The following is a 19,033-nucleotide window of genomic DNA, read 5'->3' as shown; positions in this document are numbered from 1 at the left end:
TAGCATTCTGACACAACAAACTCTAGGACAAGGAGTAGGGAGATATGGGCAAAAATGAATGAATTTGTTTGGTTTAGTAAAGGTGCATTCGGCTAATTAGAGACTCAATTATAGGCATAGATGCCAATTTTCTCTAACTTGTTTTCCTTATTCAATTTTTGGGTGATTTAATTTTGGAAAATTCGACAAAATAGGGAAAAAAATCTACATTTTGTACTCATATACCTTTTCCAAGTTATGTTATTTTTCTTTAAAGTACTTTTAACTGAATAATTTGCATCCAATAAAAATCAACACAATTTGTATCCAGACCTTACTGTGGATTCCCTTATTGATTCCACTACGCGACAATGGAATTCGCAGGTTATTCGGACTTTGGTAGACCCGCAGGATGTGAAAATCATAGAGAGCATACCACTGAGCAGAAACCAGATGGTTGATAGGGAAGGATGGCATTTCACAAATAATGGGAAATTTACTGTTAAATCAGGATATCAAGTGGAGAGGATTTATCCGGATATGGAAAGATCACCAGTATTACTTGGACCTACAGTTGATGTTCTGAAGGCATTTTGTTGGAAACTAAGGTGTCCACCAAAAATAAAACATTTTCTCTGGCAATTGGTGTCCGGGTGTGTCGCAGTTAAGAAGAATTTACAGGCGCGGGGGATCCAGGGAGATATATGTTGTGCAAGATGTGGAGCGGATGAGGAGTCGATTAACCATGTGTTTTTTTAGTGTCCTCCAGCAATTCAGGTTTGGGCGCTGTCAAAGATTCCAACAAATCCAGCTATTTTCTCAACAAGCTCTATATTTACAAACATGGATCATCTTTACTGGAGAGTTTCTCCATGGATAGAGGATCATCACTTTGCTTGGATACTTTGGTACATTTGGAAAATTAAGAAGAAATAATAAGGTTTTTAGTAATCTGGATATAGACCCTAGGGACACTCTTAAGTTGGCGGAAACAGAATCCACACTCTGGGCAGAGGCACATATTTTAAAGGACCAGAACACGGGAACACAGGTTCAGGCATCTCTGCCGTCAATTCATGGAAGATGGTGTTTTACAGATGGATCATGGAAAGAGGGGGATATGTTTTCTGGTCAGGGCTGGTTCAGTGCTTTAGAAGATTTTGAAGGTCTAATGGGAGCCAGGAATGTAAGGGCTTCTTTAACTCCCTTGCATACAGAGATGGAGGCGCTACTATGGGCTATGAAATGTATGAAGAATTTACGTCAATTCCAGGTTACATTTGCAACGGATTGTTCTCAATTGGTGAAGATGGTTTCGGAACCAGAAGAGTGGCCAGCTTTTGCAAGTTATTTGGAAGATATCAAGAGTCTGAAAGAGAGCTTCACACGATCAGAGATTATACATGTACCAAGAACGCAAAATACAAAGGCGGATAACCTAGCACGCAGTGTCCGGAAACAAACGTCTTTCGTCGTTCACATGGATCAATATCTCCCGGTGTGGTTTACAGAGTCAATATGAGTCTGTAATGTTGTCGACAAAAAAAAACATTTAACTGAATAATAAAATTAATTAAATAAAGGATTTTAACGAAATTTACATTTCATTCGTATATACCGTATGCACCTATCAATGTTTAGCATTGTGACTATATTTTCTCTGAAATATAATTTGATTATGGAGAAAAAATAAATGTAGTTTATTCAGATATTTGTTATGTTCTGCTTTGCTATGTCTAAGAAGTCATTCTTGTTAGATTTAGGGATTATAAGTAAGGTTATGAGAGATTAGCCCAAAATATAGATACGCTAAGGTGATAAGATTTCAGTCACAGGAAATGCTATTAATGCTTGTGTTCTAGAATATCTAACTAGAACCCTAACTTAGGAAAATTAGGCGCAAGCGGAAGCATGGTCTTTTACCTGAATTAATTCAATTGAGATAGTTTTGCTAGAAACAAGCGACAGCTGATCTAGTCAAACTAGTGAACCAATCGAACAGCTCGGTTACGTTTGACTAGGTAAACATCGAGCGATGCTAGTCATGTGGCTTCGATCGATGTTTGAATTATATCAACAAGCGACACATGAGATATAGACTCAGATCAATATAATTTCTTCGCACGCTGAAGCTGGAATATATTGTCATTAGAATTTGTGTTCTAGGATTGAAACCTTATCATCTATATCACTATAATCCCAATTACCTGAAACCCTAAATTTAGCTATTTCTTATAATTGTTTACAACTTCAAATCAATCAACCAAACAACTGTCTTGTTCACCTCTGCTATTTACTGTTTAATTGCTTGCCTAGCTTAATCATAAAATTGTTATGATCTATTGTATGCCTTAGCTCCTTGTAGATTTAATCTCTAAGTACTACGACTGAACCTCCTATTTGAGAGAGTAAAATCACTCCTAACTATTGACCCATCAAATCTAGAACTGGAACCACTTCCGAGCATCTAAAGCCTTACACATACACAGTTGAGTAATAATCTAACAGACACCAACTTCTTCCGTATACACATAAAACAAACCAGTCAAAACGAAAAAATCCTAACACACTCTCATGAACTACCTAGTAAGTCAAAGCCCCTTCAACCGAACAACTATCTTGTTCACCTCTGTTATTTACTGTTTTAATTGCTTACCTAGCTTAATCATAAAATTTTCACGATCTACTGTGTGCCTTAGCTCCTTGTGGATTCAATCCCTAAGTACTAAGACTGAACCTCTTAAATTACTCCTTGGAATAATTTGAGTGATATCACCAACACATGCAAATAATCCACAGAAGAACCAAAGGTACTACACAGAAACAACTCAATAGAGAATTTAACCTAGCATTAAACCCATCAATCAAACATGTCCAATACAGTTTGCGGTTACGAGCAATACAAGGAAAAAGAACCATCCTCTTGTCTAACATTGCAAATAGCAAAGCAAGGGAAGGCTTTAACACAAACCTAGCTTAAACGAAAGTCTGAAGCTGAATAGCAAAAACAATTTGTAACTGACGAGATTCTCCACCACCAAAAATTCAATTGGCCGTCACCTCAAGACTCAAAGTTGGGACCAGCCAAACGAGCTATTGATCCACCAAATCTAGAACTGGAACCATTTCCAAACATCTAAAGCCGCACACAGTCACAATTGAGTAATAATCTAACAGACGCTAACTGCTTCCGTATACAAATAAAACAAACAAGCCACTATAGGTTTTTAGAAAAAGTTACAGCCCCTAAAGCAACAACCAAAATTTTCTAAAGTCAATATTTTAAAAGTCTTAACAGCCAAAGTCCTAAGAGCATGTTTAATGCAAGTTTCTTAGTTAGGTCTCTTACTTTTAAAATATAAAAAGGTAATTAAAAGTATGATAGAGAAATAAGATATGTCTGTTATTTAAGAGATGTCCCATATTTATTGAGGGGTTCTTAGAGTGGGGGTTCTTAGCGTAATATAAGAATCGTCTCTGAACTTTACTAAGAAAAACTAAGAACCGTCTCTTAAAATTCTTATTTAAGAGACGATTCTTAGTTTTTTTAGTTAAAAATTAAGAGACGGTTCTTATATTACGCTAAGAACCCCATCCTAAGAAACTTCCAATAAACATGTCCTAAGAGACATCTCTTAAGCTTAGTCTCTTATTTTTCGTCCACGTGTCTGTCCTTTTGTGAATGGTTTATTTTATTTTATTAAAATAAATTTTCATTATATAATTATTTTATTAATAAAAGTTATCTAATAGACTCTATTGTGGGGGTATACACCATTGAACATACTCTAAACAATCAAAACCTAGATTTGCTTTAGTTAGAGGGTATTGTAATCTTTATAAAGTATGTCTCAAATGGAATGTGGCCTCAGATTTAATAACAACTAGATTATAGACCCGCGCGGGTGTATTTTTATTTTATAATAATAAAATTTATGATTATTTTACAGTTTTTTAATGTTTGAATATGTCTAATGAAAAGTCGACAAAAAAAAAAGAATATGTCTTGGTTGTTCATATTATTTTTGAATGTTAAACTAATCAAAATGATATGTTGTATCTACTATTTTATTTTATTTATATACAAATCTAACTATTTAGTATGGTTGCTTATATTAATAAGTCTATTTTTAAACAATTGTTTCATAGCGAAATAATACGCTATGGGTTTCGAAGTTATATGAAGCAATTTAGTTTATATACAAAATAATTTAAAATATAGGTAACCGTACAATCCTTGTGAGTATTTTACAGTATAAAATCTATAAATTAATAGTTGATAAATTAATAAACACTATAAATTAGTAAATTTCTCTGTTTCCTAGTTGGACCGGTTCAAAATATGAAATAAATCACTAAAATAATAAGATAATAATTTTTAGAAAATCTTATTTAAATATATGGTCCCATTAAAATTATAAATTAATAATCTATCTATATATACATTTTATATAAGTACAAACTAAACATTATATTGTTGGTTTTATATGTACCATATAAGTGTCTCTATTTTTCTTAAAATTTCAATATGTTTTGATAATATTTAGTAAAATTATATCTAAAGAAACATTTAAATTCTATGAAACATAAATACATACACCAAATAATATAACAAAACAATATGAAAGTATAATTTCTAAAATGGAGTTAATGTATATATGGTAAAATCGACTATTTTCTTATTTTATAAATAAAATATTCAAAATTAGAAAAAATATAAAAAAGAAAACTTTTTGTAAATGAATAACTCTATAAATTAATAAAATACCATAGTCCCAACATTATTAATTTATCTAGTTTTTAATATAATTTAGTAAAAAATATTTATTTATTTTTATAATTTTGAATAGTTAGTTTATACAACAAAATGATAAAATATATTGTTTATAATTTGATAATATGTATAGTGTACTTCTAAAATATTCTTGTCTTGACGTTGTTCAACATTATTATTATTTAATTATCATGTTTTAAAATTTAACTACTTTGTTATTAGGGCCTCAGACATGTAATAGATTTTGAAGTATTATTTCGTACCACGTGGCCATTTAATGAATAGCGTCTATTTTTGTAAGATTTATTTCAATACTTCTTAATTTTAAATAACAAAAAAATTCAATATAAAACTATTTTTTAGTTTGAAATAACAAATTATAAAAAAATTTCAAAAAAAAATGATTTCTAATATTGTTCGAATATACTGATGAGAGACATATACTGATGTAATTCAACATACATTCCATATTGTTCTTTGGCTAAAGGTCTCTTCAAAAGTCATCATGTTTCATTTAAAGGCTCAAATTTGGTAGCGATTGAACCTTTTCGAACATCGATACGACACCAGTCCTTGCATTCTCGTCAAACCTTCGAATGCTATCTCCCGAAGACCGTAGCAAGCTCAGTCCATGTTTCCCGCTATTCTAATTCATCGATCAAACTTCGCGGATTAGAAACCGTGGAAAACTCGTAGTAAACGTGTCGAGTCGGAAGACGGCCCAAAGGGACCTAAAACACCACTCGAGGCCCATCCTACGATTTTTCCTAACCAAAAGCCCGTAAACCACAGCATGGTTCACGCTTGGCCCACGAGGAAGGATAAATGTCAAGTTTCCGCGGATAAATACGGAAGTTTTGAAAATAATTGTGAAGATCGGGAAAATGGAATATCTCCATTTTTATGCTATGACGGCTTAAGGACAGAAGAGTAAAAGTGTAAACCGACCTTGGAGCTAGTATATAAGGAGTCCTAGGCGAGGAGCAGAGAAGAGAACTTTTTCAGAGCAAACTTAGCACTTAGAGCAATTTAGGCAATTTTCCGTTTTTGTTATTTCGAGCTGCGACTCAATTAGGTTTAGCCGTCTTAGGGTTGCTAGAAGTAGGAATCTCGCCGACAGCTCTCGAGCCCAGGCTTATACCTTGTTGTAAACGCTCATACGCAGATTCGGAATAAGATCTTATTTGCTCTCTTTTTCGAGTTCTTATTCTTTATCGTTGTTATTCTCGTGTTCTGATTGCTTAACGTGTGGTAATTAGCAGATATCCGGGTCCTCTGGGAAATTAGGGTTTTCCTAGTTTCCTTATTTAAACGGAAATCGACAGTGCGAATTTCGGTTCCCATAGATATCCTATGATTCTTCTCAGCTTGCACTTCCTCTGTGTTTCTTCAGTGAAATCAAAGAGCCAAAGCCATGTGAATCCTCTTGTTGTGCCTTAAGATCGATTATTACGACAATAACTTGTGGGTCCTCTATCTTATGCCTCGTTAATTATGCTAAGACTGATCCTACGAAAGGGGAGACAATGTTAGGGATGAAGTGCATAAGATCAAACTTTAATCTAGACATATAGTGAATCCACAAGAAAAAAACTTCAGCCATTAACAATCAAATACCTTTCAATGTGAAAATAGAATGTAAACATAAAAGAAGATCTTTCTAACCTTTACTTGACGCTTCTATAAAGCTCCATTGATTAGAGCTTTGCAGCACGATTTGCCACACATCCATCAATGATTCTATATAAATACACAATTGGTGTGCCTCCAATCATCTATGATCAAAATCAAAACTACAGAAAAATTGTGTTTTTGCCAAATAAAGTCAGATCCTTTGGATTAAGAAAACTACAATTGGATTCAGTAAAATCAAAATAGAAAAAATATGCGAAATCAAATTAACAAACCGATTCTAATTAGGTTATGGCAAAGAGAAAGGTTTTGTAGCGTAGAGAGAGGTTGATCCTTGATTCCAATCCCGTCGCCAAAAGGTCTGTTCTGTCAGGGATGGTGGCAATTGATCGTATCACGAGAGTGGAGATGAGACCTGGCGATCCCTATTATCAGAAGCATCAATCTCTGTCAATTTGTTTCTTCCTTTTTATTGGACATGGATTCTGGATCAGGCTGTAAAAATACGACGATGTTTAGATGAGAAAAGCTAAGCAACATGTTTAATTTAGAGTAGATGTCAAATACATGGTAAAAGACAAAAGTACCTACCACTAATGAGTTCAGTGGTATTAAATCTCTTATATATTAATTGAGGATCTTTTAAAAAGATGTAACCTTAAGTTTGTAGTAATTAAAAAATGACCAGGCTGATGTGGCATTCGTTTAAGCCCTCTTAATGCTGACGTGTCAGAATTTTAATGAATTTGGAAATAATATAGCCAAAACATATAATTCCCTATCGAAATACAAGTCTTGGACGGACCGTTAACTAGGTGTGGCCGCTATAGCTCACCGGAGCTGGGATTGAACCAGCAAACACTAACCGCTCACAAGCGAGTTCTGTTACAGACTCGGTCACCAATCTCTCTCACTCTATCACAGCAACTGATACAATCATAATCAGCTCGCATCTATAACAAACCTAAAACTCATTAGCTCTTGTACAATGAGCCAACTCGCTCTTCACATGTGTACACACACACGTATGGTTCATCAAGAGAGAGACCGGTTCAATTGGACTTACAAGAGTTAATAGGATCAGCTATAATCATATCTAACCAATCAACCTAACACCTTCCGAGTCATGTAGAGTATTTCTATCATGTCTACAACCTTCAAATCTCCACCTTAGACAAGATACCTTCATACATACCTGATGAAGCCCTTTTATGAAGTCACCATATCTCTCTTCACCGAAAAGTTCTTCTTCTATGTCCTTTACCGGACCCTTGTAACCTTTACCAGTCACAAGCACTCCTCCTTCTGAACTTAGTTCTTCGAGACTCGAAGCAACCTCAGTTCTTCGCGGAACTTGAATACTGGTAACACCTTCGTGAAAATATCTGTAGGGTTGTATTCTGTTGCTATCTTCAAGACTTGTACTTCACCAGCAGCTATGAGATCACAAATGAAATGGTAATTTGTTGCGATGTGCTTCGTCTTCTCGTGATATACAGCATTCTTTGATAATGCTATGGCACTTTGTGAATCACAGAAGATCTCTACAGACTCTTGAGGAAAGCCAAGCTCTTCAGCAAAACGTTTCAGCCACACACCTTCTTTCACAGCATCAGACAGAGCAATGTACTCTGCTTCTGTAGTTGATAGTGCCACTACCTTATGAAGTGATGACCTCCTGCTTATAGGATTACCTCCTCCTGTAAAAACTATGATTTTAGAGAATAGAGTAGGTATTGAGAGATTAAGGTAGATTAGAGAAGGTTAATGGGAGATTTGTAGAGAGATTATGTAGTAATCATGTTTAAGAGTATTTAAGAATCATCATGAACAAGAGAGAGAGTCTAGAGAGATAATCCCATACTTCTTAATTATTAATTTGATCAGAGTTTACAATATATATGAGGAGGCAACACTAGGATGAGGGTTTCATAAAGTGGCACTATTACAAGAGATAAGGTTTGCTTTAATTCAAACCATCCAATGAGCTTCTTCCTTGTGCATAAAGCTCCTTTTGCTTTATCAAGCTCGTCTCCAGCCTGTCACACTGATACCACTCAAATTACCCTAAGGAGTGTTACTCTCATCAAAAGAGGTTCAGATGTAGTACTTTGGGATCGAATCCACAAGGAGCTAGGGAACAATTAAATCTAGTGTTTATTAATTCTAAGAGTTGTAAATGTTTAAATGAAATAGCAATAGTAACAAGCGAAGTAAATAGAAAATGTAACTTGGTTGGAAATGATATTAGATGCAGGGTCACTATTCAGGTGTTGGAGATTATAATATCTATAGATGCCTATTTGTTGCATGCATGATATGTTAGAACTCAACCGCTTAGCTCAGTGATCAGATGTCGCATGTTTCACTGGTTAACAGGCTAGATCTCGTGTCTCAACGGTTAGTATGTTGACAACGAAAGAATGTCGATCGACGGTCCTATTGGGACGTCGACCGATACACCTTTGCCTGCGTTGATCGATAGTCAGTTGAGGACATCGATCGACGGGTTCTAGCCAGGCCTATGCGCGAGATGATATGCCCTATTAAGATACTAAATTGGCGGTTAGCCCTCTCTAGTAGTCCTAATATGATATATAGATGTCAGGATGGGATAACAAGGGTGCTTGAGTATGCAATCCTATGATCAAGTTCTAGTTAGCAAGGCTAAAACAAGCAATGAATACAAATCTATCATGAATATCACAACAAGGCAGATCTATAGTTTGAGGCTAATCCCACAAACCTATCTGAACCCTGGATCTAATAAATGAACTACTCAGACATAGCAAAGCAATTCATAACAATGAAGAAATGGGAATTCATAGTATAGATGAAAAGAAATGAAAACAAAGAGTTCCAATCACAAGTGATCTTCTCTCCAAAACTCTCTCTTCTCTCTCAAAGTAAAACTGTAACAAAAAGCTCTCTCTGCCGTCAAAACACTTAGGCAGTATATAATCTACTAGGTTAAAAACTCGTCAGGGCATTTTCGTAATTTGGCTTGGCCTTGGGTTTAAGTCCGCTGGATCCAAAATGTCGCGTGTCCAATGTCTCGACATCGATCGATAGTACTTGTGTACATCGATCGATATTAATCTTCATCTGTCGAGGCATATCCTGGTGTCGATCGACAGCACTGATGCGCATCGATCGATTGTTCTTCCTCTCGTAGACCTCTACATGGTCAGCTCGGGTGAAATGTCCTTTAAGCTCCAAAATGCTCCAAAGTCATAGCTTTACTCCGAAATGCACCTAAACCTGAAAACATACCTAGAAGAGTAGAAAACATAGATATATATATAGTAAAACACCTATTTACTAGGGCTGGGCAACCGGTGTACCATTCGGGTGTCGGGTCCATCCTAATCGGGTTCGGGTTTTCTTGGTTAACAAAAACAAGCCCCATTCGGATAAAACTGAAGATCGGTTCGGTATCGGTTTGGGGGCTATATGGTGCGGGTCGGGTTGGTAGACAGGCGTGGAACCGGTATAACCCGGAATACTTTCCGGTTCGGGGTGTGGTTTGTATTTCGGTTCTTAAAAGTACTAATTGTAGTGAAAGTCACCATTACCTTACAAAATAATTTCGTAACTTGTGCTGCAAGTAAGTAAAAAACACAGAGAAATAAAGCATTGAAAATTCTCATAACCCCTAAGGCAACACTGATATAAAACCAAAACACCTTTATTATTGATAGTAGAGTCAAAAACTTAACAACTCAGAGAATGCAAACAAAGCCATAATGAAATGCTTAAAACCAAAATAAGAAACATTATTGAAACTTGAAACTTCAATGAAATAAAAATCAAATGCAGAAAACTTGAAGCTCCATGCTTCAACCTTCACCCGCCTTCACCTTCACCCGCCTTCTTCCACTTCATGCTTCGACCTTGAAGCTTCAATCATCAAGCGTCTGTGCTTGAAACTCTACAACATAAAAACAAAGCATAAGAAAGGAGCTCATAGCATAAACAAATACTACACATAAGACAATATAAAGAAAGTAAGTGAAAAGATAGACATACTTTTCTGAAGTCGATCAAGCAACTCCACATCAGCAAGTATTTGCTCATTTGTAGTGACTCGTTCACTCACCTTGATGTCAGCATGCATCCATTGCTCAGTACACATGAGAACTTCTATCATGTAATGTGTTAAGCAACTCCGATATGGCTCCAAGATCCTCCCACTGGTGCTAAAAGCACTTTCAGATGCCACTGAAGAAACTTGCATGGCGAGTAGATCTCTTGCCATTTCAGCAAGCACATGATACTTCATCTTGTGGACCTTCCACCACGCGAGAATGTCAAACTCCACACCAAGCAAGAGCTTAGGAGTTTCAACTGCCTCCTTCGAGTACACTTCAAGTTCGTCCCTTGAATCCTCTCCCTTTTCAGCAACCATCTCCTTGTAAACATAATCCATCCGCTCATAACCGAAATCTTCAACCACCAGCTCCATTCTATCCGGGCCTTGATCTTGCGACTCTGGAGGAGGCTGAGATGATGATGCGTGATTTGACTGAGAGGCTTCTCCAGTAGACCCTCTGAGTCTTGTGTTGTACTCTTTGAACATAGACCTGAGATCCAAAAACATAAATAAAATATTTATACAAGTTTTGGAGGCATTGTTATTAAGGTTTTGGAGATTAAATTCATGATTATAAAACAAATACCTGAGAAGATCACCAACAGATTCCAGCATTGCATTAGACTCTAAGCTCTCCTTCTCATAGAGCTTCTCAAAGAAGAGCTTGGCAAATTGCATCTTCTTCCTTGGATCGAAAACCGTGGCTAAGATCAGCATCCTGTTGACACTCTTGATACCATCCCAGTACTTGAGAAACTTCTGCAACATCTCCGACACTTTCACCTTCAACTCAGGATCGAAGTTGTTGGCTAGTGCAGTGAGGTTTCTTTCTATGGTCACTATCTCACCGTAGCACTTGTAAGAATTCACCGTCGTAGAGGCAGAAACAACCAGAGTGCTGTTGTAAAAGATTATGAGAAACCTCTTGAGCTTCTCAACTGCACTCCAGTCTCTCAAAGAAGGTGGTCCACACCTCTTAACCCCATTTTCAATCTCTAAAAAATAATCATTATACAACCTATCTTCTGCCTCCATCCTATCAAATGAGTTCTATACTGAAGAGCCCTAGACAGCATAAGGAAGGTTGAATTCCATCTAGTCTTAATATCCATAGGTAAGCTACCTCGACTCATTCTCCCAGTAGTGACTCTAAGATCAAATGCATTAAGCCTAGGTGTTGAAGAGCGAACATACTGAATAGCGTTCCTAATGGCTAACACATTTTCTCCTACCTCGGTCAAACTCTCCTTAGCAATTAAATTGATGATGTGAGCACAACACCTCATGTTCAAGAAACTCCCGTCTAGAACTAAAGACTCAGGAGATACATCACTAAAATCCCTATGGAATCTCCTAATGGCAGAAGTATTAGCAGTCGCATTGTCTACTGTAATGCAAAATACCTTCTCAATGCCCCATTCAGCTAGACTCTCCAAGAGCACAGTTGCGATGGTCTGCCCCTTGTGGTCCATCACGTACTTGAAGCCTATGATAAGCTTCTTCAGCTGCCAAGTTGCGTCCACGAAATGGGCAGTTATCACCATGTCACTTGCACCTGTTACAAATTAAACAAACAAAGTCAAAGTTCAGAAAAAAAATAAAAAACTTTATAAATATATCATATGCATAGAAGTTCTACGTGACATTCTTTGTTAATTTTTTTTTGAAAAATTGAATTTAGAAATTTTAAAAACTGACATTCTATGCTAGAAAAAAGTATACCATGGATGAAACGGGTCAAATCCAAGGTATATCAACTCCCCCAGACTTACCCTTTTGCTTGTCCTCAAGCAAAACATACAGGCAGTCTCTCTGAAAGAGGTTTGAAAATATTAGGGACTTACAGATTTTAAACCATAGAAATCTTTTCCTCAACAATTTTGCAACCACATTTAAAAAGTCCTAATCACAGAAGCACACTATGCAATATCCTAGCTTAGCAACCATTTCTAACATAACACAACTCATCAATTCACGTCTGACATCCCCTCTACTGACTTCATTTCTTAGCATAAATATAAAGTGAATGCTTTACCTTGGGCGTATTGATCATAGGATGCAAGGATTTCAGACAAGTATCTGGAGCTGCAGGTAAAAGTTAGTTCCTAGTTTCTCTCTCTCTAATTTTCTCTCTTGAGTCAAAGTCTACTTCCATTGCAGGATCAGTGACCAAGATTGGACAGGCTTCCATGAATGAAAATTTAATGGTGGTTGCCACCAAGCTCTGTTCACTTCTTTTTGACCTATATCGAAGAGTTCTTTGCGAAAGCGAGCCTTGAAGATTGCCGCCTCCAAGTCCCGTTTCGAACTCTTTTATTGACGTCTTTATGAATCAAGCCTTAATGGTTTTAGCCACCAAGTCCTGTTCAGACTCATCATAAGTAAACAATAGATCTTATTTTATATATATATATATATATATATTTTTTTTTTTAAATGGAAAATATAAATCACTAACTATTCTAGGGTCGAAATTTAGAGAGAGAAAATGTGATAAATAATCTACACAAGGCGTTACCTTCCAGACTTTTCTGAACAATCCGATCCCATGTATACCAAGCCCCAAGACAAGCGGTTATGTCAGGTTCAGTGTTGGAAATCAGCTTTGGTTACTTCATACGGTCAAGGCAAGTGTGTAGTTGATAGGTTGATCTGCTTTAGCATCTATAGTGCTATCTGCAATCAGTAAATCTAAAATGGTGCTAAAGATTGGTTAGATATTCAAGTTTAAATCAATATAAGATTATAGTCCCTATTTTCAGTAGCTAAGCATAATTTATTAAAATTCCTTTTATATAAGAATAAAATAAATTATATTAGTAAATCTCCCCCCAGACTTAAATTACACTGTCCCAGTGTAACTCAGCCGGAGTTATGATGGAATAATTCATGATGTACGAAATGTAACAAGTAAGCAAGATACATCTGACCGGATTAGATATGGATCGATGGGAAAATGTTACATCGATCGTCGTGTGGTTGTCTATGTCGAGCGATGTCGACGTCTCGTCGGCGGTCGATATTAATGTCCTCCTACTTGGGTCTCCTAAATCTGAAAAAAAATAAAACGAAAGTAAATAAATGCTAGCTAATAAAACCAAACTAAAATACCTAATAGTGGGTTGCCTTCCACTCAGCGCTGGGTTATAGTCATTTAGCTTGACTGTGGTAGTGATTGGCTATTTGGTGGAGAAACATCTGCTTGTTGGAAAACAAGCATCCACGTCATCTCTGCACATTCTGGACCAAGATGCAATGACACTTCTTGTGGCCTCATCATTTCTTGTCCATTTGTCATCCATCTTCTCAAGTACATTGGAGATGTTCTGTAGCCTATCTTGAACGTTGTCAATGCTGACCTGGTGCAAGCCTATGTTGTCATAGGCGTATGCTGAAAGCTCTATCAGTTCCTTGTGCATTGACTCTATCGTCTTGTGTATCAGCTGCACGCCGGCTGGTGTTGACTCGGCGTCGATCGATGCGATTATGTGTTCGTCGGTCGATCTCGGCGACTTACCATTGAGCGATTTCGCTCGCTTCTTGTCGATCGATGCTGATATCTGGTGTTGGGGTTGCGAGTTGCCTCTGAATGGCTTTGACTTCTTTCTGTAGCCATTCTGCATGGCTGTCTAGTCCACTGATTCTGTTGTCGAATGGAAAGTAGATGTCATCGCCGCGTTTGTCAAGTCGTTCCTCCATGGTGTCTATAGCAGTGTAGATCTTGGATGTGATCTTGTCAACCTCTGTTGCTGTGTAGGGAAGTAACTCCACATGATTCTTGCCATCGATCCATGGCCCTCGTAGCTTGTCGATCGAAGATGAGTTTGCCTGCAAAAAATTCTGATTAGTAATGTTATCAATATCCCTTTGGGCATGAAGTATTTGACTAGACAATTTGTTTAAATCTAGCATGACTGGTGATACGAAGCCGTCATGCATGATTTCGTAAGTCTGCAGCCTATTATCCATGGCTGAAATCTTAGCGTCGAGCGATGTGATGGTACACACATCGATCGATGTGGCTGGTTGTTGGTCCTTCTTGCGAATGGTGTCCAGATCTTGCTGTAGTAGCTCGATTTTAGTGCTCAGCCAGTCCACGTTGTTGTTGAGAGGGTAGTACACGTGGTTTATCCTCGTGTCGATGTATGAGACTTCCCATTCATCCTTCTGTTCTGCTGAACATTGCGGTTCTGCAGGGATCTGGGCTGTAGGAAGACTGATGTCGATTGATGGAGTATGTGGTGCGTCGATCGATGTTGAGGTTGTGGCTTCCTTCTCAAGTTGCTGACGTAAACTCTCAATTTCTGTCCTCATTTCTACCATACTTCTGAAAAGCTCATTATAGCCTCTATCCAAAGGTTGATGTGTATCTTCTACCAATGATTTGAGCTCCTCTCCCAGTTTTTCCTGAGCTCCACAAATACCAGTCACCATCTCGTTGATTTCATCTTTTGTGTAGAGTTCTGGTGCCAGTCTTGTGAGTGTGAAGGAAGTGGCATGTTCTGGAAGACAGATGTGGCTCTCTTCAAAAAGAGATGCTCTTTCCAGTAATTTCCTGATGTTGTCCTTTGTGACAGGTATCATCTCACCAGCTACGCCTCGTGCGTGTCCACACTCATCTGTGTAGACTCCATACTCGTCCCTTCGTTCCCAAGTGAACTTTCTGGCTCTGTACATGTCAAAAGCGCGGTTTCCAAATTTATAACGTCTGTCGATCGACGTCGGATCATCCTTATCGATCGACGTTGGTGTTACCATGTCGATCGTTGTCTGAGTTGTCCCGTCGATCGATGCGTGGCCTTTTGGTTGGCATGATAGATCTGGATTGATTTCTGTTGCGGCGATTCCTACGTGTTTGTTAGGATCGGTTTGAATGACGTTTGGAATGCCACGTTGCTGTGAGAATAGGTTGTCAGGTCCATTGGCCACTTGAAGGATGTCTGCTATGTCCTCTATGGACACTTGTAAGATCCTTCCATCTATTGCACGTGCGTTGCCATCTGGGTCCCTGAAAATACCAAATTCATCAGGTGTTAGAAAACCGAAATCAATGTTTGCATTATCATTCAATTTAGAAATAGAAAGATTAGGGTTAAGAGTAGTATCGATCGATGTTTATACAGATGCATCGATCGAGGGCAGAATAATTTCTGCAGAACTTGTGTTCTTGAGATGATTGCTCTTCATGGATTTTCCTGTTGATGTAGATGGAAGAGTGTTCATCTTTTCTGCTTGTGTGTCTGCTCTGGTGTGTGGCGGTGGTTTCAGGGGTGCAAAACGTTTTAAATAGGTATCTATAAACCTAGTTGGAGAGGGAATATTCTCCTGCTTCTGGATTTTCGCTGCGGCGCGAATATCGATCAATGTTCCTGTATGGGTGTCGATCGATGTGAGTGGTTGTTTTGCTGGACGAGGGTGGGTATCGACCGATGTGGAGTGCACTTCGTCGAGCGATGTTGGGAACGTGGTGGTGAACTTATGTGTTTCAAATCTTTCATCCTGCAAAGACATTTCTATTGCACGTTCCTTCCAATAATCCTCATCGTATTCCTCTGTATGTTCCTCGTTAGGTGAAGTAATTACAGTGTTAACTGCAAAACTTTCATGGAAACTACTGTCTGCCCAACTGCCTATGGAATAATCATCACGTCCCCTCTTGCTTGGAGGTTGGAAGGCAAAGTGTGGTAACAATGATTAGGTGAAGCGAAATGGTCAACCGGCTGATCAACGTCGAGCGATGTGTTGTTGCGGTCATCGGTCACAGTTGACTCATTGGAATCGATCGATGGAAAGGTGGGGGTGTCGATCGATTCCGAGTATTCTGTTTCGTACTCCGATTTGTACTCTGCTACACAATGGCATGCGCCAATGAAGCCAAGTTCTTTCCCGTGATCCACATAATTAATGACCTTTCTCTTAGGTCGGATGGGGTCGTAATGGATGTTGGGGTCTATGAGCGTCAGACACAATTTGTTTTTGTTCATGTCACATACAGCTCCTACTGTAGCTAGGGAAGATCTTTCAAGCAGAAGTGAAGAGTTCCAGTTAAGCTCGATGTCTAGGACATGAAAATCTACAGGGACGAGGGCATTACCAATCTGTACCTCCAGATCTCTTATGATACCTCCTGATCGTTTCTCTGAAAGATCCACGAAGGTGAAGGATTCTGTTGAAAGTTCGATGGTCAAACCAAGCTGGTCTGCCATGATCCTAGGGAGGATACTAACTGATGCTCCTGTGTCACACATTGAATGGGGAAATTCAACACCCTTGACTACGCATGGTATTGCAAACTTCCCAAGATCACTCTTCTTCGTCATTGTGATCATGTGTTTCATCTTCTCTCTGACTTGATGAAACATTCTCCTAATGTCCTCCTCAGTTACTTTTGTTTCTCCGAAGAACATCCACAACCGGTGTGTGAAGTAAGCTTCATCAAAAGGTTTTTCGATTGGGATTCTGAGGACTCTTTTAGTGAAACCATCCATCTCCTTATCGTTAGCTTCCCTCTTAAGGTTCTTAGGAATTTTCTCCTTTCTTTTCCTTAACCTTCTCCCTTCAGCTTCCTGATTTTCTTGAACTGGTTCTGGTGAACTGTTTAAAGGGTTGGGTTTTGGTTCGGTTGGGTTAGCTAATGGTTTAGGTGGTGGTCTGAGTGCTTTGATATAATCATTATCGATTGAGGGTAACCGCACTCGGTATGTCAGAGGTGCCCGTCGATCGATGTAAGGTGGGTTGTGACGATCGACGTCGGACTCACTCTGTCGATCGATGGTTGGCTCAACCGATCGATCGATTTTATCATAGAAAGGGGAGGGTGGGTGAGGATGCGTAGCTGCGAATTCTTCATGAGTTAGAATTCGAACCGCATTGCCTTCAGTCGATTCAGCGGACGACGTCGATCGATGACTGGAGTAATCCGTCCATCGATCTTCGTCATGGTCTGTCGATCGATGCGAGTTCATCGACATCGGTCGACACCATTGGGATCCGCCGAGACTCATGGAGCTTTCGATTTCGAAGTCTCCTTCCTCAAGCTTTTCATTTCTCACCACTTGTCAGAAATCATCATCTATGATGGCATTTACGTGATGTTTTCCTTTATCAGCTCATGCCTCTCTAGCAAAAGCTTCTTGCCTCTTTATAGTATCGCCCGTCTGAATTACTTGCGTTTCAAGTTTTCTCACCTGAGTCCCTAAGGTCTCGATTTTGGTGTTCAGATTGTTGTAGGCGGAGTCTATTTTACCGTTGAAATCCACAGTGATTTGTTGTTGTCCCAACAGTACTCGATCAAGCATCTCTTCGATCTTGCTTTCTTGAGTCTGGGGTGGTGGATTCTGGTAATAAGAGTCTGAGTAGCTCTTACTGTTGTTGAAGGGTTTTTGAACTGGTGAACTTTGGTTACTTCTTTGACCATTTCCAAAGAAGTTTCTGTTTCCGCCCTGGTTTCCAAATTTCTGGAATCCGGTACCTCCGATGTAGTTCACATTTTATTCTCCTTCTCTATCTGCTACTTCACCTTCAGCTGAACAGACTTGCTTCCTAAGAAGCTCGTGCACCACATCTAACTTAGCTCTTACTTCGTCCATCTGTTCCTTCCCGATAGAGGCTACAGACTTCTTCCGTTCAGAGTTAGTGTTTTGGTGCTGCTGCTGTTAGCAAGGTTTTCGATAAGTCTCACCGCTTCCAACGGATTCCGAGTAGTGAAGTTTCCTTCACTCGCCATATCAAGAGCCATTTGATACTATAAGGCGAGACCTCGGAAGAAAGTGCTTAGCAGCTGCACTTCGTTAAATCCGTGGTGTGGACAGTCTCGCTGGAAGAACCTAAATCTAATCCACGCATCTTTGAAGGGCTCTCCAGCCTCCTGCGAGAATGTGGAAATTTTGTTCCGAAGTTCTTCAGCGCGCGCCTCATCGAAGAAGTTTCGTAAGAAAGCATTCTTGATGTCGGCCTAGGATGTTAAAGATCCTGTGGGTTGCTGCCTAAGCCAGTGCATCGCTTCTCCATTCAGAGTGTATCTGAAGAGCTTACACAGCAGGTAATCTTCGGGGACTCCTTCCATCCGAATAGCAGCGATTAGATCCTCGAACCGTTCCAGATGGTCCATAGGATGCTCGTGCGGTAACCCAGAGTAGGGTATCTGCGACACAAGAGTGTAGTATTGAGGCTTCAGCTCGAAATTTTGCTTCTGGATCTCCGGAAGTCAAATAGCTGATCTGTTGGAATAGTACTCATCTGGGCGATTGTAGTCGGCTAGTGGTTTCGATCGAGCGTCCTCGTCTACAGGTTGAGCAGCTCCTGTAGCATCAGCATCAGGGATTACAGTCCCCTGAGCGTCTATTTTCTGACTTGTTGCATTACGCAGATGACCGGCCTGGTCATACAGGTTTCCGTTCTCGTCCTGTGTTAGAATAATAATGTTTACAATTTTTGACGACACGGTATCGATCGACGTACGCGGTGTAGTATCGATCGTTGTCGAACGCGATTGGGATCGATCGACGATGACGGTCTGGTGTCGGTCGACGGTTGGCTGTGCGTATCGATCGACG

The 19,033-nt window shown here is 39.0% G+C and overlaps 1 non-coding gene across 1 annotated transcript; it reads left to right on the top strand.

Moving 5' to 3' along the window:
- Positions 1-18,271: 18,271 nt before the first annotated feature.
- Positions 18,272-18,377, top strand: LOC125576770. The gene has a single exon (XR_007315196.1). It is a non-coding gene; the product is annotated as a small nucleolar RNA R71 (small nucleolar RNA).
- Positions 18,378-19,033: the final 656 nt, after the last annotated feature.

This window comes from Brassica napus, chromosome A7, assembly GCF_020379485.1.
Source record: "Brassica napus cultivar Da-Ae chromosome A7, Da-Ae, whole genome shotgun sequence".
In the NCBI taxonomy this organism is placed as follows: Eukaryota; Viridiplantae; Streptophyta; class Magnoliopsida; order Brassicales; family Brassicaceae; genus Brassica; species Brassica napus.
The sequence above is the reverse complement of the archived record's forward strand: the minus strand, read 5'-3'. Positions and strand labels throughout refer to the sequence as shown.